We start from the raw sequence: 18,064 nt of genomic DNA on the forward strand, positions 1-18,064 counted from the left end.
CCATCTTATAGAAAGTGCTTCTATTGGTATACACAAGGAACTTTTTTACAGTCAATCATCCCACTATTTGACACATTCATTTCTTTATCCCCAATATTCTTTCCCTGCTGGAAAAAATCTGTGTTGACCTTTTCCAACATTGGTGAGTGCAGGGAAATGAGGTGCATTATGTGGTGTGGTTGTCCCACCTTATTGTGTAATACACTTATCCATCCTTTTAGGACCCTCAAGTTTCTTTTATCAAACCTTCAGCTCAACTCTGGGTGGCTGTGGCTCTGAGCAGCAAGGTTTACACAAAGGAACATATATAAAGCATTTAAACAGCACCAAAGCTATTGAAGAAGAAATTGACAAGACACCAAAGAAATTCAACAACAAATTTATCAAAAATATACTGTATTTTTATGTATTTTTGGGCACCATAATGGTAAATATCCACTGCATGGTTCCAGAGATAACAAAATTAAAAAGTATAGATAATAAAAGCATTTCACTCAAATCTGGAAACAATAACTTCGGTTCAAAATCTATATGAGTGGCTGCAGGAATCTTTTGACATCCTGATACCACTCAAAACTACACAACAGCACAAAAGAAAAAAAGCGCCTCGGAGAAACTTAGAAATAAAAGACATAAAACAACAAATTAGAAAACTGCAACGCACCTCGCTCAAAACAAACGCCAAACAAGACAAACTTCACCTACAGAAAATTCACAGATTATACAAGTCAGCTCGGATGGGCAGATGCGTGTCGCATCCCCCGTCGTAAAGGCGGCGCATTGCTGGTGTCGCGTCGCGCTCGCCACGCGGCTCCAGGAAGGCTCGCGGGCGCCCTATGCCTAACATGCTGCGTCACTCCTTGTGCCTGCTTCAAGCAGGCGCAGGGTTTTGACGCAGCATGGCCGTAAAAGTGACTCCTAAGGGAAGCAATATCTATGGATAATATGCTCAAAATCCCTTGGCTAAAATACCCGAAAGACTGTTTTTTCTGCTGTGGGGCGCTCAGAACTTTTTTTTAATCCTGAGTTGATTACATTTGCTGATGTAGAGTTTGTGAGGAAAACCTTTTCCTTATTACGACAAATGAATCGCGAAGAGGTGAAACTAAACAAACCAAGTGTTCGAAAACATGCCACGTTGAAAACTACACTTTTAATGGAGCCTTATTTATCTTGGCCCTTGTCGGGCTTCGAGCGATGCTTGTTAACTAGGTTCCGGCTGGACTATTTTCATCTTCTTTTAACTGTTCCAAGGGGTTGTCATCGTGGTCAAGCGCTGCCAAACTGCGGCTGCGACAATGAGTCTCCGCAGGATTTGGTGCACTTTTTATTTATTTGTCCCTTTTACGATTTACCTAGGAGGTTCTATTTAAAGCCCCTTTTAAAAAAACAGAACTTTACCCAGGTTAGACCAGCCCTTTGTTATTTACAAATGTTAAACCCCGAGAGTACATTATTTTGGACTAGTTTTCTAAAATCTGCCCTAAAACTCAGAAACAGCAGGGCGAGTTAACTGTCTAGAATTGCTGCTATTATGATACATGCTTAATTGTGTCTGTTGTTATTAATACATATTTTAATATTTGGGTATTTTATCTATGTACATCAAGTTTTTTTGTGCATTATTTATTAATTGTTAATGTGCTTTTATGGTTCTTTCTGTCTGAAAAACCGAATAAAGATTTTCTGATCTGATCTGATCTGATCTGACTCAGTGAAATCTTGTAGATTTCACTGTGTCAACTTTATGAGGCGTACCTGCGAGGGAACGCCCACCCTGCGCCATAACGCCCACATGAAATCTGACGCAGATTTCATGTGGCGCAGCAATTTACAACGTGACGCATCTCCCTAGATGCACCACGTTGTAAATAGGGCGCAACGTGGTGCAAGGTTTACGCCGCCGCTGCGTCCCTGAAGTGACGCAACAGCGACGCAAATGAGGCGCAAGGGGCTTGTAAATCTGCCCCTAAATGTGCAAATAAAGAATTCTATAAAATACTCAATGAATTTTGCATACCAAACTTCACCTACAAAAAATTAACAGATTATACAAGTCAGCTATCAAAAAAGCTAAGAAAAAGTACTATTCAGACAGAATTAAAAATGCTAAGGTGCATATTTACAAGGACTGGTGCATCTCAGCAAATCAGAAGGGATGCGCCAGAACATTTGCGACAGGCAAAAGCACCCGTGCGCCACCACTGATGCGCCGCATTTACAATGCGGTGCGCCGTGGCTCACGGATGGGCAGATGCATGTCGCATCCCCCGTCGTAAAGGCGGCGCATTGCTGGAGTCGCGACGCGCTTGCGACGAGGCTCCAGCAAGGCTCGCGGGCACCCTATGCCTAACATGCTGCGTCACTCCTTGCGTCTGCTTCAAGCAGGCACAGGGTTTTGACGCAGCATGGCCGTAAAAGTGACTCAGTGAAATCTTGTAGGTTTCACTGTGTCACCTTTACGAGGCGGACCTGCGAGGGAACGCCCACCCTGCGCCATAACGCCCACATGAAACCTGACGCAGGTATATTGTAACACAGGGCTTTACAACGTGACGCATCTCCCTAGATGCGCCACGTTGTAAATACGGCGCAACATGGCGCAAGGTTTACGCCGCCGCTGCATCCCTGAAGGGACGCAACAGCGGCGCAAATGAGGCGCAGGGGCTTGTAAATCTGCCCCTAACGGTGCAAATAAAGAATTCTATAAAATACTCAATGAATTTTGCAAACCAAACTGCCTAGAGGGAACTCATCCTGTTACTCAAGATTTCACAGACAAACTGGCAAATCATTACACAGACAACGCAGACACATTGGACTCGTACTTAAAACAGAAACAAAGCACCAGCACTAACCCCTGTACAACACAACAATCCAAGAATACTCTAACCCAGCCTCTCTGTTCCTTCCAAAACATCTCACACAATGAATCTTTCGACCTGGTCAAAGCAAGCAGGCCTGCTGGCAGCCCTTCTGACCCGTGTCCACCACACACTTTCAAGACAACTCTTAACAACCTCTGCTGCCACTACAGTAAGAAGAATCATCAACGATTCCTTAACTACCGGAATATTTCCAGAAGAACTTAAAAAATCACACATACGCCCTTGACTGAAGAAAACAAACTGGGACCCGCTGAACCCTGACAACTACAGACACATTACAAATGGACCTTTCCTGGGCAAACTGATAGAAAGAGCAGGGTTCCACCAGATGTCACAATTCAGTGAAGAGAATGACAAAGTCTCTGACTTGCAAACAGGATTCCGTCCAGAAAGAGGCACTGAATCTGCCCTCCTTGCCATCTGGGATGACCTGAAGAATACAGTTGACCACAGCAGGGTTTCTGCCCTACTCCTCTTGGCCCTCTCGGCTGCCTTTGACACAGTTGACCATGACACTCGGAAACAAAGACTCTATGAAGCCAGCATAGAGCGAACTGCTCTAGACTGGATCCCGTCCTACCTTCAAAACAGAACTAATGTCATCCATACTCCACCTTTCTCGTCCAAAACATACTACACAAAAGCAGAGGTCCCTCAAGGTTCTATCATCTCACCCATGATTTTCAACATCTATGAAGTCATTACCGGTACTGATCAATCAATTTCACCTCACGTGCTATAACTATGCAGGTGACACGCAAATACTCCTTCAACTGGAATGCCCGAAAGACATTGAAAAATTCCCAATTTTCAGTTGTCTCAGAGCCGTGGATCAGTGGATGACTTGAATCCATCTCAAATTGAATGCTTCCAAAATGTAAAAACTCACGTGTGGCGATTGGAAACATTATGACCCGCTTGCCGCCTGGCCTGATGAACTGGGATCACCTCCTAAAGGATCGAAGGAAGTAAGAAACCTTGGAATGACCATGGACTCCAAGCTGTCGATGAATGCCCAAGTGGACAAACTAACAAGATCAAGCTTTGTCACTATAAAAATGCTGCAACAAATTTTCCCTCATTTGGGATTACCACACAAGGTCCAAGCTACCATCTCCCTTTTTCTGTCCAAAGTCGATTACGCCAATAGCCTCTACCACGGATCACCTTCAACGACCATGAAAAGACTACAATGGATTCAGAACTCGGCTGCCAGACTACTCTTGCATATCAAACCGTGAGACCACATCTCACCTGCCTTGAATGCCCTGCATTGGTTACCGGTTGCCAGAAGATCCACGTTCAAGCTACTTTGTCTCACCCACAAAGCAATACATGGAATGGGACCGCTCTTCATCAGGAATAAAATCACCAAACACATTCAACAAAGGAACCTACACTCTAAAGGGGCATCTCGCCTCAAAATCCCAAGATACAAGAAAAAAACCATGGGTGGCACATCCTTCTCTGTTCAAGCAGCCAAACTAAGGAATTCTTTACCCCCCCAACATAAGATCCACCGACAACCACCTTATCTTCAGAAAACGGCTCAAGAATTGGCTCTTTCCCACATAAGCACCATACGCAAACAGAAATTTACAGCATATTCCTCTGTATATAAGCATTTATTTTCACTATAGATATGTACCTATCTTTGTGTATTGCTTTGTATAAACATGTAGAATAATTATGTTCTTGTAAATAAATAAATACATAAATAAATAAAAATCATCTTTGGTCTACATGTACTTACTTCCATTGTGCATCTATGTACCTTCCATGTACTTGGATCTATGTGTCTGTTACCTTTCTCCTGAAAAAGCATATCCAATTCACTACTCTATTTCTCATCCTGTACCTCTATCAATATATTTAATCTATATATACTTACCTCCTATATGCATCTATATTCTTCCAATGTACTTATGGATCTATATATTTATCACTGTCTTCTAATTTAGCATTTCAAATGCACTACCCTATTTCCCACCCTATACTTCTCTCAATATATCTTCTGACCCAACCTTCTGACTCATCTCAAACTTCTTTCTACTACTCCTCCCAATGCACTACCCAATCTCTCACCCTATACATCTATCAATATATCCTCTACATCCACTCTCTCATTTATCCCAAACCCCATACCACTACTATGATCCCCAAAATAACCCTTTCTAGACTCTCTCCTACTCTACCGCTCCTTGCATAATCTGACACCTCTGTTTACTATACTGATCCCCAAAACAAACCTTTATAAACTCTCCCCTCTGACTCTTCCCCTAAAAAACCCCTTTTTACTCATCCAAAAGCCTCCTCCTACTGCTATGACCTAAATCGAAATATCTCACTATTCTGTCCCCCAACTATCCTTTTGAATCAAAATAACAGACTAACATGTTCACTTATCAATTTCCTTATTCCACTATACTAATTCACCACTAATCCTTCATGGGTTCCAGAGTAGAGTGCTACTCGCCAATGAAGTGTTTCAACACTCCATCAGGGTTACCAGCGCCATATAAATGCAAACCTTTTTCCCTTTTCTACCCCTCCCCAACCCTTCACAATCAAAATAAATGACTAACACATCCACCTCTCAAATTACTTTCATGTTTCGCCATACTAATTCAACAGTAATCCTTATGGGTTCCAGAGTAGCGTGCTACTTGCCAATAAAGCGCTTCAAAACCCCATCAAGGGGTAGTAAGCGCTATATAAATACAAACCTCTTTCCCTCTTCTATCACCCAACCTACCCTTCACTATCCAAATAACTGAATAACATATCCACCACTCAAATTCATCATACTTCACTATATTCATTTTCAACACTAATCCTAGCGTCTTACTTGCCAGAAAAGGGCTTCAACACCCATCAGGGGTAACAGGTGCTACATGAATGCAAACCTTTCTTCCCTTTTATCACTCTGCTACCCTTCTCACTCCAAATAACTGACTAATATCCACCACTCAAATTACTTTCATATTTCACCATACTAATTCAGCACTAATGCTTTGTGGGTTTCTGGAGTAGCGTGCTTCAACACCCTATCAGCGGTAACAAGCACTATATAAATACAAACCTTTTTTTTCCTCTTATATCCTTCTGCTATCCTTCCGAATCCAAATAACTGACTAACCTATCCACCACTTAAAATGTACTTGCATGTTTCACTATACTAATTCAACACTAATCCTCTATAGGCCCCGGAGTAGCATGCTACTCGCCGAAAAAGTGCTTTGATACCTGGTATGGGGTAGTAGGCGCTATATAAATGCAATTACAATACAACACAATACAACTGTAAATGTTTGGGCCAGCTGTAATGCAGTCACCTAGGGTTCGATTAGGATGTCGGGCAGACCGCCACTGACAGACTGCCAATGACAGTCCACATGCAGCTAGGAAATGGGTCCGACCGCCGGGTTATGATGCCGACAGTCAGAGTGATTAGGGCGGGGTCTGAAAGATTGCCACCTCTGACAGTCTCAAGGAGCCCATTGATGCGGCAGTTGGAGCCTAATCCCTGCAATAGAGGGGGTGCCCGTTGAGGCACAGCTGTAGGTATTAGGATGTCAGTTTCCCACAGCCTTTTCATGGCGGTCCCATCGCCATTAAAAGACTGTCAGTAAGTGACTTTAGGGTCCCCTAGCAGTGCCCCATCACTTTGGGGCTCTACAAAGTGTCCAGGGGGGCACATGTGGTTCCCCCTCCCAAACATCCATGCACTCTCTGCCAGGCACCTCATGGTTTCTGCCACATGGTGCATGGGCCTTTGTGAACATGCATTTTAGTATTACAAAAGTAAAATGCATGTTTCTAGCTGCCATTATGGTGGTTGGATCATAAGATGGTGGATGGACCAGCCGACTGCATGTCGGGCGGTTTCTATCTCGCAGCAATGGCAGTCGGACGCTCATCCGAGCCCGATCCTAATGTGGGCCTTTGAGTCAGTTTATTTGACCAACTCCAGTAGGAAGTGAGTAAGAGGAAGATCCTCAAGGCCCTCAAGGGTGGCACAATCAGTGCGTAAACCCTGGGGGAACCCTCAAACGTACACACTGGGAACACAGGGTGCCCTTTTCTAGGGGCTTACAAGTTAGTTTAGCCATCTGGGTATGAGAACATTTTATATACCAGATTAAGGGTAAGGGTACATGCACTGAGGTCTGGGCCGCAGGCCTCAGTGCAATCTCAGAGTCGAAAAACCAGCAGCAACAGTCCAAACATCTGAGACCATAGAAAAGGAGACAATTCCTGACAGTGAGCCCAAAAAATCTAGTTTTAGTGTGCTAACACAGCATTTATGCATGCAAGACACTGAAAACAGCCTGTGTTAATGCCTGTTATTATATGTGTTAGCAATTTACATCCAGACCTATTGGCCATGCCATAGCCTGTAATAGTACTTACTTTGGATGATACTTCAAGAGGTTAATGATACGTCCCCGAGTAAAGAAGACAGCTGTGAAGTGAAAACGTATTTTTTTAGTGGGTCATACCAGTCAATAACTACAAATTTCTGCCCAACAAGAGATTTGGGTTTCGCTGGCGCAGAGAACCCGGTCTTAGATTGGCCTTTTGGGTTTGTTGCAACGGGTCACAGAATACATAGATAGGAGTGAAAAGCTTATGGCAGCAAGGCAGTGGGTTAGTACCCACTTGTCAGACATCTTGATTTCAGCGTACTTCATAGGAGGAGGAGCTGATGTCAAATGGTGAAGTCTCAGCTCCTGTCAGAGTCCCTGTATGGACTATGCCTACGGCACAGTAAGAGGCTACTGAAGGCCTTTTTGTTTTTCACCAAGGTAAGAGTGCCTACAGAAGCTACACAAAAACCTCACTAATCACAAATATCCAAAAATGAATAAATCACATTATATGAACTGGTTATGACTGACCTTAGAAGCAACAGAAAGACAAGCATTGTCAAAGCCAATAGGCATAGGCTGCCTGCTTTTAGACTTTAGGTTGTTTTTATTTTGCAGAGGTTTTGCGCAATGTTATATACCCCCAGAACGTTCAACACAGCAGCTGAACTCAGCTGCACACTAGTTTTGAAACATTTGTGAAGATTTGTCAAACAGCAAAAAGTTATTGACAAAGAACAAAGCTTTTCCTATGGAAACTTGTCCTAACTGTAACAACCTACTGGCGTTCTCTCTCTCTATAAATATAGATAAGACTCATTTTAGCGATTTAAATTGGGTTTAAGATAACAACAATTTCCGCAGTTCAGCTTTCAAATACAATATGCTGCTGGCCCTATGTTTATCAGAAGTAGCGTGACTGACTTAATAATGCCTCTGCTGTAACATCCTTATCTAAATGTGTGTTTTTATATTAAGGGCTTAATTTTCTAGAGTGATTGGCGCCACCGTCTATATTTAGAAATGATATATTTTTCTTCCCCGAAAGGCCAGTGATAACATTATCCTGGATAACTGTTTCTACACGTATTATGCATAGTCGAGTGTAACAAAGCCTGGTGATATATTATGATAAAATGTTTTGTTTGATTCCCTACACTGCGTATTTCATGAACACTATCGCACTTTGTAATTTTACCAGCTGCATTTTTTGTTTTGTTGTCAGGAACATGCTTACACATTGGCAAAAGTGTCTTACATTTACACGTGTTTAAAGTGTAATAGTATTTTCTTTATGTCCATCCATGCATCAAGGGGGAAGGGCTATAAATATTCTCAGGTATAGGGTGCCAATTAGATTGATAAAGGCTTCTGCGAAGCCACAACGCGTCTCTCTAGCCATGGGTTCATGTGAGACCTGATACATCTTCGAGCACGTACCTTCTTCTTTGCTGGAGTGGGATGGAGCAATATATATATATATATATATATTATCTACTGGCGGTCGCCAGTAGATAGTTATAGTCAAGATCGTGTTTCCATTGGAAATCTCAAAATTCTATTTTGAATAACTTTGGCGCCGGTTGACGAATCCTCGCGAAATTTTCAAAACTAATGGGGCACTCCGTTCAGCTCCTACCCTGAAAGTCTCGGGGTGATTCGTCAAGTGGGGGCCGAGAAAAAAGGGGGGTCCCAAAACTCGTTTTCCCCATGCATTTTCCCATAGGGACTTTAGTCCAAGCAACAGCCCGAACGGCTGAACAGAATTACTTGAAATTTGGCAGAGAGGTAGTCCTCAGGTCAGAGAAGTGCCTTTTGCAGGTCTGGTGTAAATCTGTTCAGTATTTCCTGAGAAAATAGCATTTAAAAGCATATACATTTCTATACTCGCGCACCGTGCGCGTACTGTGCGCGCACGGTGCCGTGCGCGAGCGAAATTCTGATTGGTTGTTAGATGTCAGTAAACATTTGAATCGGTCGAAATCAGGAAGTGTCGGCCGCCATTTTGTCTGTCGCACTGAAAAGGAAAGGTGGAAAAAAGGTGGAAAACGTGAAAAGGGGACAGGGAAGAGAGTTCCTGACCCCCTAGCCTTTGTCAGGGGGTCACAGAAGGACCCCCAAAGGTGAAAAAAACATTTTTTTTTTTTAAATCGCAGGGTGCGCGCACCGTGCGCGCACGGTGAAAAACCCTTAAAAAATATATATATATAAGAACGTGAATAGGGGGCAGGGTAGAGAGTTTCTGACCCCCTAGCCTTTGTCAGGGGGTCCCTGAAGGACACCGAAGGGTGAGAAAAAACATTTTATTTTTTACCAAAAAATCGCGAGGTGCGCGCACGGTGAAAATCCCATAAAAAAAAACAAAAAAAAAAAACATACATAAATTAGCATTTAAAAAACCATTGAAATTCACTAAAAAAACCATAGGTTTCACACACGTTATAGTTAGGAATTTGCTTTTAAAAAACCTTTGAAATTCACTGAAAAAACCATAGGTTTCACACACGTTATAGTTAGGAATTAGCATTTAAAAAACCTTGCAAATTCACTTAAAAAACCATAGGTTTCACACATGTTATAGTTAGCTGGACATTTCATGCGTAAAAGACCAATGAAATTCCCCCGTTATAGTTAATTCAGGTAACTATAACTCACGCGACCGCAATCCACTGCTGATGACGTCAGATTTTACATCACTGATGACATATGTGTCTTTCTGTAAAATAAATATTTGTAATATATGTATAGCTAAAGATAAATGGAAGAATAAATGGGTAAATAAGTGTCTAAATACAGTGATGTAATTTCTGACGTCATCAGCAGTGGATTACGGTCGCGTGAGTTATAGTTACCTGAACTGACTATAACAGGGGAATTTCATTGGTTTTTTACGAGTGAAATGTCCAGCTAACTATAACATGTGTGAAACCTATGGTTTTTTAAGTGAATTTGCAAGGTTTTTTAAATGCTAATTCCTAACTATAAAGTGTGTGAAACCTATGGTTTTTTCAGTGAATATATGTATATATATATATATATATATATATATATATATATATATATATATATATATATATGAAGAAAAGTACGCTGTGTCTCAGCTAATATACATTTTCACAAGTACATTTTATTCACACATTCATTCCTATTATATTTATTTAAATTACAAATTAAACAAATAAAGGTAAGGTAACTTTTGCAGTCTTTCTATAAATGCAATGCACCAAGTCTTTCAGATCTGCAGATCCAAAGCACATATTCAATACTAAAACAACAAAATATTCAATACAAACATATGCTATTGCAATTTCAATAAGTGTATTACTGCCTGTGTATGGGTGTGAAAGTGGCTGTGTGAGCAATTGTGTGGGTGTTTGAGTGGCTATATGAGGTGTGAGTGGGTGTGTGGGGTGCTCTGTGGATATGTAAGTAGGAATGGCTATGTGGTTGTGTGTAGGTATGTGAGTTGTTGTGTGGATGTGTGAGTGGTTTGTGGTTGTGGGTCTGTGAATTGGTGTGAAAGTGGCTGTGTGAGTAGTGGTGTGGGCATATTAGTTGGTATGTTAGTGTGTGAGTGGGTATGTGAGGGTCTGTGAGTGGGTGTGTGAGTGGTTTTCTGAGTCAGTGGGTGGGTGTGTATGTGTTTTTTTTGTTTGTGAGTGGGTGTGTGAGTGGTTGTGTGGGTGTTTTACGTGGGAGTGGCTGTGTGGTTCTGTGAGTGGGTGAGTGAGTTAATTTGTGGGTATGTGAGTTGGTGAGTGAGCAGCTGTTTGGGTGTGTGAATCCTGGCTGAAGTGGTGTGAAACCCTGAAACCGGTCCTAGGATGCTTGTTTCCGTTCCAGGGAAGACATGGCTTGGTAGTTCGGGCTGGGCTGTTCCCATGAGGCACAGGGTCAAGACTGATTTGTATATGGCCATGTCTGAACTGGGGTGGCTTGGTGAGCAAAATAACGATGGATTAAACCCAGATCTGTGACTGGGGGTGAATGTTTTGCCAATGTGCAACATTCCGTCCATCATCTTGTGTGTTTTGCTGTTGGCCCTATGTGGGAAGGGTATGCCCAGACGTGGGTCCCGTGCTAACTACGCCACTGGAGTCAAGCTATCCAGTCTGAAGAGGGGTGAAACCCTGAAACCAGTCCTAGAATGCTTGATTCCGGTCCAGGGAAGACATGGCTTGGCAGTTCGGGCTGGACTGTTCCCATGAGGCACAGGGTCAAGAATGATTTGCATATGGCCATGTCTGAACTGGGGTGGCGTGGTGAGCAAAATAACGATGGATTAAACCCAGATCTGTGACTGGGGGTGAATGTGTTGCCAATGTGCAACATTCTGTCCATCATCTTGTGTGTTTTGCTGTTGGCCCTATGTGGGAAGGGTATGCCCAGACGTGGGTCCCATGCTCACTACGCCACTGGAGTCAAGCTATCCTGGCTGAATTGTGGTGAAACCCCAAAACCAGTCCTAGGATGCTTTAATCCGGTCCAGGGAAGACATGGCTTGGCAGTTCGGGCTGGACTGTTCCCATGAGGCACAGGGTCAAGACTGATTTGCATATTGCCATGTCTGAACTGGGGTGGGGTGGTGAGCAAAATTAACGATGGATTAAACCCAGATCTGTGACTGGAGGTGAATGTTTTGCAAATGTGTAACATTCCGTCCATCATTTTGTGTGTTTTGCTGTTCGCCCTATGTGGGAAGGGTATGCCCAGACGTGGGTCCCGAGCTCACTACGCCACTGGAGTCAAGCTATCCTGGCTGAATTGTGGTGAAACCCCAAAACCACTCCTAGGATGCTTGGTTCTGGTCCAGGGAAGGCATGGCTTTGCAGTTTGGGCTGGTCTGTTCCCATGAGGCACAGGGTCAAGACTGATTTGCATATGGCCATGTCTGAACTGAGGTGGCATGGTGAGCAAAATAATGATGGATTAAACCTAGATCTGTGACTGGGGGTGAATGTTTTGCCAATGTGCAACATTCCGCCCATCATCTTGTGTGTTTTGGGTGTGTGAATGGTCTGCCAGTGTGTAAATCAGTGTATGAGTGTGTGAGTAGGTGTGTGTGAGTAGCTGTATGGGTCTGTGAGTTGGTGTGTGAGGAGGTATGGGAGTGTCTATATGAGTGGCTGTGTGAGACTGTGAGTGGGTGTGTGAGTGGTTTTGTGGGTTTGTGAGTAGGCCTGGGCAAAAATTTCGTTCCGTTCGCGGAAATTGCGATAATTTGACATTTTTGCGTTCCGCGGAGAGCGCGAAAATGTCAAAAATTCCGGTTTCCGCAGCTTGGCGATAATTTGTTTCTTGCTCGCGCTGTAAAATGATACATTCTCGCGCGCGCGCGATCGCCTTACCTGAATCCCTGCGTTCGCCGACAAGTTTTCTTGATCCGGTCGCGTTCTCCATGAGATGTTGTATTGTTTTTAGCCATTTGCGCTGTCTCGCGACAGTTCGCGCCCGCAGTGACGTCATGCGTCGCGCGATCACGTCTTTCTTCTCGCGATCATGCACCGCGAGAACAACTCAAAACAAGATGGCCGCGCCCGCAAGCAACCACATGGGTAAGTTGGCGACCCGCAACCATGCAGAAAATCTCGCGAACATGCCGGAAAAAAACTTCCGCATCTTCGCGATATTTCTGCTTGTTTGCAATAATTTTAAACATTCTCGCGATAATTTGCGAAGGTTAATTCCGCAAATTCCGCCCACCCCTATTTGTGAGTAGGTATGTCAGTAGCTGTATGGGTGTGTGAGTAGGGGTGTAAGTGGTATCATGGGCATGTAAGAGGTTAAGTGAGTGAGTATATGACTAGGTGTGTGGGTCTGTGAGTATGTGGTTTTTAGGTCTCACATAGCGTTGCAAAGCAACGCGTTGTTCGCTTTGCGAGCCATGCAGTATACAGCATATTGGAGGGAAGCTCCGCCTACTTTCTGAGCATCTTTTTCATTGGCTTAAATTGTAAATCCTGCATTCTCATTGGTTTTCAGCTTGTTAGTCCCTCTTACTGTCAGCCATGTCGTCACTATTCTCCTTCCATGGCTATCAGCCTCTTTACTTTAAAAACTGTTTTGTTCCCCTGCCTCCCCCTGTTCCCTCCCGCAGTTTGTAAGTTCTCTGCCCACCCCCCCCCACCGCCACTCCCATTCCTACGTTCTTGGACACCCGTCAATTTGTGTACAATGCAATAGGACCCGCGTAAATACGAGTCCTATTGCATTTGTAAATGCTTGTTTTCTCCTGGGATTGGCTGGCTCAGTCTCGCACTTTATTTTGCCTGACCTGTCCAGATGGCTATATGATGCATGCGTCCAGTAGCCGCTGCTGCGCATGAAGAGGAAGAAGTAGTTCAGGGGTGTCCTCAAAGATTGTCTGTGCTCAGCTGCCATGGCAACCGCTGGAGACGTCATCATATGTAGCCGTAGCCGTGCCAGCGGTCTTACTTCATAGCGGGCTTGGCTCCGGCACATGGAGGGCTCTGCTGGTGGCTCCGGCCGCAGTGTTTCATGTTTGTTGTAAATCACATCATGTTCCCATTCAATCCCCCACTCCTTCTCTGCTTGTAACCGCAAGGCTCAGAGGAGGCACGCTCTTCCTGAGCAGTCATCCGTTCTGTGGCGCGCCCATTCCCGGGACAGCTCCCCAGGCCTCAGCCATGAGGATGGAGGAAGCAGAAAGCACTGCACATGGCTCATGGGCAGGAGACCGCTGGAGAAACAAGGGCATCTGTGGCACGGGTCGGAGCACGGTTTAAGGAGAGTACTCTACATTTTTTATTGTTCTCGCTTGCTCTCCACGATGCTGCTTGCCCCGATCGTTGCGTCTCTGCTGCCCGAGGAACTGGCCATGTAGCGCAGCACTTTACATTAATGAGGTGAGAAAGGTGCACAGGCGGGTAGTAGCAGTAGCAGAAAGTTGTAAGTATTCTAAGCATGTCAACCTACACAAGACTATATGTGTGCATGTCTTTCTGTTCACATTTCTGGGTATAATAGAGGTCTGCATATCAGGTACAGGCAGATATTTGTTCCTCGGAGTTAACCGCCTAACACAATGGCGTATTGTTTTGTGTTACAGTGAGCAGTGACTTTCCACATTCACCGCTCTTTATTGAAAATGAGAGCGCTCTTTTGAGAGCGGCTCATACCGAAATGTTTAAAAATAGAACAAAAAGTGGCTCAGTAGTATTTTGCTAAACTGGGGCCCTTTTTTAAAAAAAAATCAATCCCATTCCTGCTTAGATGTGATAAGTGCACTTGTGTTCGCTGCTGTTTTGTCTCCCGGACGTTTCTATAGGCAAATGTGGCTTCGTTGTTCGTCTGCAGTTCTTTGCAATAAAATATATTTTGGAATTTGTGTGTGTTATAGCTGGGAGTAACCACTGGCGTAACGAAAATTGAGGTGGCCGCCCTGCAAGGAACGTGAAGGGGCCACCTCCGGGCTCAATCAAGCTCTCAGGCAAGAGTGCTGTGCTGAGGGGGCCCCCTGAAGCTTGGGGTCCTCCCCCGCACCGCGGGGGCTGCGGGGGCCTGTGTTACGCCCCTGGGAGTAACACAGAGGGGACCTGAGCCCCACCTATTCATCTTGTCTCTGCACTCTATTTATTATTGTGGAAACGAAGGACACCCCTCCGGGAGCTAAGGCTGAGGTTGGAGGATGGGGGCGCAGGCAGCCTTTAGCTGCCATCACCCCCCTAGCCGGCCATCTGCTCATCGCCAAATTATGTTATTTTGGGGCATATTAACAAGGTGGCGATAGAAAATTATCGCTGCTTTTGTGGCCGTTTTCGACCAAAAAGCGGCGATAATTTAATCGCCTAATTAGCAAGGTCCCGCTAACGCGTGAAACCTTGCATTAGCGCACATATTCTTAACGCCCAACTTTGCATCTCTAATGAGATGTAAAGTGGGTGTTCCTGACCTGACATGACAGGGGAAATGTCGCTAAGCGACATTTCTCCTATCATCAAGCCCCACGCTATGAAGCATAGCGGCAGGAAAAGTAGCGATAACCCCTGTTATCGCTACTTTCCTTACGCCTGCTTCAGGACTGACTTAGACATGATATCCTATGGAGGGTGGATATCATGGCTAAGTTTGTAAGGCCCTATCAACAAGCTAACGCCACATTTCGTGAGATTATCGCTGGGTTTCCATCGATAATCTCACGTTAGGCAGTTAGCGCTAGGATTTTTATCACTTTTGAGATAAGCGTTGCTAATAGCGTGCTATCTCAGCGATAAAAATCTACGTTAGCCAGCGATAATTATCCTAGCGCTGAGTGCGCTTAGCGATAATTTTCGCCGGTTGTTGCTGATATGCCCTTTAATTTTTAATTTTACTTCCACACTGCATGTCTGATCAACAAACATCGGCCCAGATCACAGCAGTTCCTTCTGAGCCAAGCCTACCCTGCACACTGACAAAGACAAGTTGTCATCCCATGCTGTGTTCCCACCGTCACAACTCCTCACCTGCTTCTGTTATTTAAACTGCAAAAAGGGGTGGCATACAAGGGTGCTCAGCTAAAATGTAGCCAGAAGCTTTCTATTTTGGCTCGGTTTAATAGAACCAAGTCGGATGATAACAGGTGTTTCCATATCTTCCATTAACTGAAAGGTGGTGTTTTTTCGCTTTGAAGTGTGGATATAGGCACCGTTGGGGGCATGTTGATCTCTCCACATACATGCAGTGCGTTCCAGTGCTTCCTTCTGGCACATGCACCGTACAAAAGTCAAACGAGTTATCTCTTGATTACTTTGCAAGCTTTCAATTGGCCATAGTTAATGCATACAAAAGTGCAGTTAATTAAACCAAAGGCTGCTGCGAATCATACCTTTTGGAACGAAATTTGCATTTTCAGTTCGCGGTGAAAATGTACATATATGTGCATACTTTAGTATTTATTTGTGCACCTTTAGTTGAATGAAAATGCTGCTAGGGCGTCTTTACAGTTTCTTGAAGATGGCAAATCAGGGTTTCAACTCACTCTTCCGTTTAATCTTACATCTGGGTTGACACTTTCAGACTGTAACGTGAACACTTTCCAGTGTTGGCACCTCTAGTTTGATAAGCATCCACAGGCTGATCCATTTTGCTTTATCAGTTTGATATTAGAATGTATCTCATCTGTTGTCAAACGTGTTTTTCTCACTATTGCTTCACAGCATTTCAGTTCTCCCTCCACGTTTCACCCTCTTTCTACTCTCATGCCTTTTCATCTCTCCTAACATGCCTGATCTTTTTTAGCCAGTTTCTCCCACTCTCTACATCTCTGACACATACCTACTAACGTCCGCGTTGTAATGGTATGCGAAGTAACGCATGCGAAGTAAATGCCGTTTACCCTTATGGGGTAAAACACAATTAACGGAGTGGAATTGGGGAAGGAAATGCTGAGTGGCCAAATATTTGTATGCAGATCTTCTCATTTCCTTTTAAGCGTCAGCAATCCTGGGGGAGGACTTGTGGTGTGCAACACAATTATTAGTGAGGACTAATGGTGTGTAACACAATTAACATACAGTGGGCTCATTACAGAGTGCAGTAGTGCAGAAGTACAGGCCAGTAAAAGTCCTGCACTGGGGATGGAGTACAATTTACAAACTTCATCTCGGGTACAGGGTAATTATGCGGCATGTGTTGTATTATCATGGTAAAACCAGCCATTTATACACCTGTGGCGTCCTATAACCACAGGACCTAACCATAAGGGGCAAAGCAAATACCATCCTTTTATACCCCTGTGGCGGCGATAACCACAGGTCTTAACAGTTAGTGGTTCAAGCAACACCTCTCACAGAGGGAGCAGCCTTTGTAAGTTGGCAGAGCAATAGCTCAGAGGGCGGTAGTGCAGGAGCCCAGGCCAGTGAAAGTCCTGCACAAGAGGGATTTTTGAAGGGCACAAAATATGTAGCATAGCTGAGTGGTTTCTAAGCACAAGGAGGTGCCTGGTTGGTAAATGGACTATGGCTGATGTCAGCAGGTAAGGGTATTGGGCGGCAGTTCTTTGGGATTGGAGCTGCTGGGAGATGGGTCACAACACAGGCATCCACTCACGCTGTGTGTCATGGGGATTCCCAGAAGTACTGGTGAAGTTGCCTATGGCTGTCATCAGCCTGGACATGGCTTCTGGGGCATCTGCCGGGTGACAGAAGGGACTGACCTGCTGGTGGTCTCAGACGTCACCTGGCTGGTGGCAGGGAAGTCGGACCTGCTGGTGGTTCTGGACTTCCTGGACGTACCGAAGAGGCTCGGGAGAGGATATTTAGTGTTGCGCTAAGGTTTCAGGCACCCTGGTGGGCAGAATTGCTATTGGAGGTCCTAGGGTACTAGTTTCCTTGGGGAGGGAGGTGGATGTCTTAAGTGGAAACGGGAGATAGTGTAATGGGGCCTTCCTAATTCTGTGGGCATTAAGAGAGGCTTCTGGACAATGTGCCAGTTCCTGAAGGTAGTTGCCAAGACGTATTTATATAAAGCATTCTTGGGCCCGGTAATTAATTATCACAAGGCTGTAAGAGGGTGTGTTATTACGCCACCGCTCAATGACCAATGGTCTGAAGGGAACTTTCTATATGTGGTCGGTAGCAATAACGCAGGCAGTATAAGTTAAGGGGGTTCTGGTTAAGGCCATGGACAAGTTGGTGAAGAAAGTGATACAGGCGATCAGTAAGGGAAAGGCAGCGGGTCCAACACTTCCTCCTCTGCCCCAGTAGCCCAGGGGAGTCTAATCGAGTTGCGCTAGCATGCAGGCACCTTTACGGGTGGAAATTTAATGGAGGGCCAGGGGTAGTAGTTCCCTTTTGGGATACAGGT

At 44.5% G+C, this 18,064-nt stretch overlaps 1 protein-coding gene across 1 annotated transcript in view; it reads left to right on the plus strand.

The window, feature by feature from the left end:
- Positions 1–18,064, plus strand: part of LOC146788643 (putative cation-transporting ATPase 13A4) — a 383,399-nt gene that overhangs the window by 315,981 nt on the left and 49,354 nt on the right.

The sequence above is a fragment of the Triturus cristatus genome, chromosome 11 (assembly GCF_964204655.1).
Source record: "Triturus cristatus chromosome 11, aTriCri1.1, whole genome shotgun sequence".
NCBI lineage: Eukaryota > Metazoa > Chordata > Amphibia > Caudata > Salamandridae > Triturus > Triturus cristatus.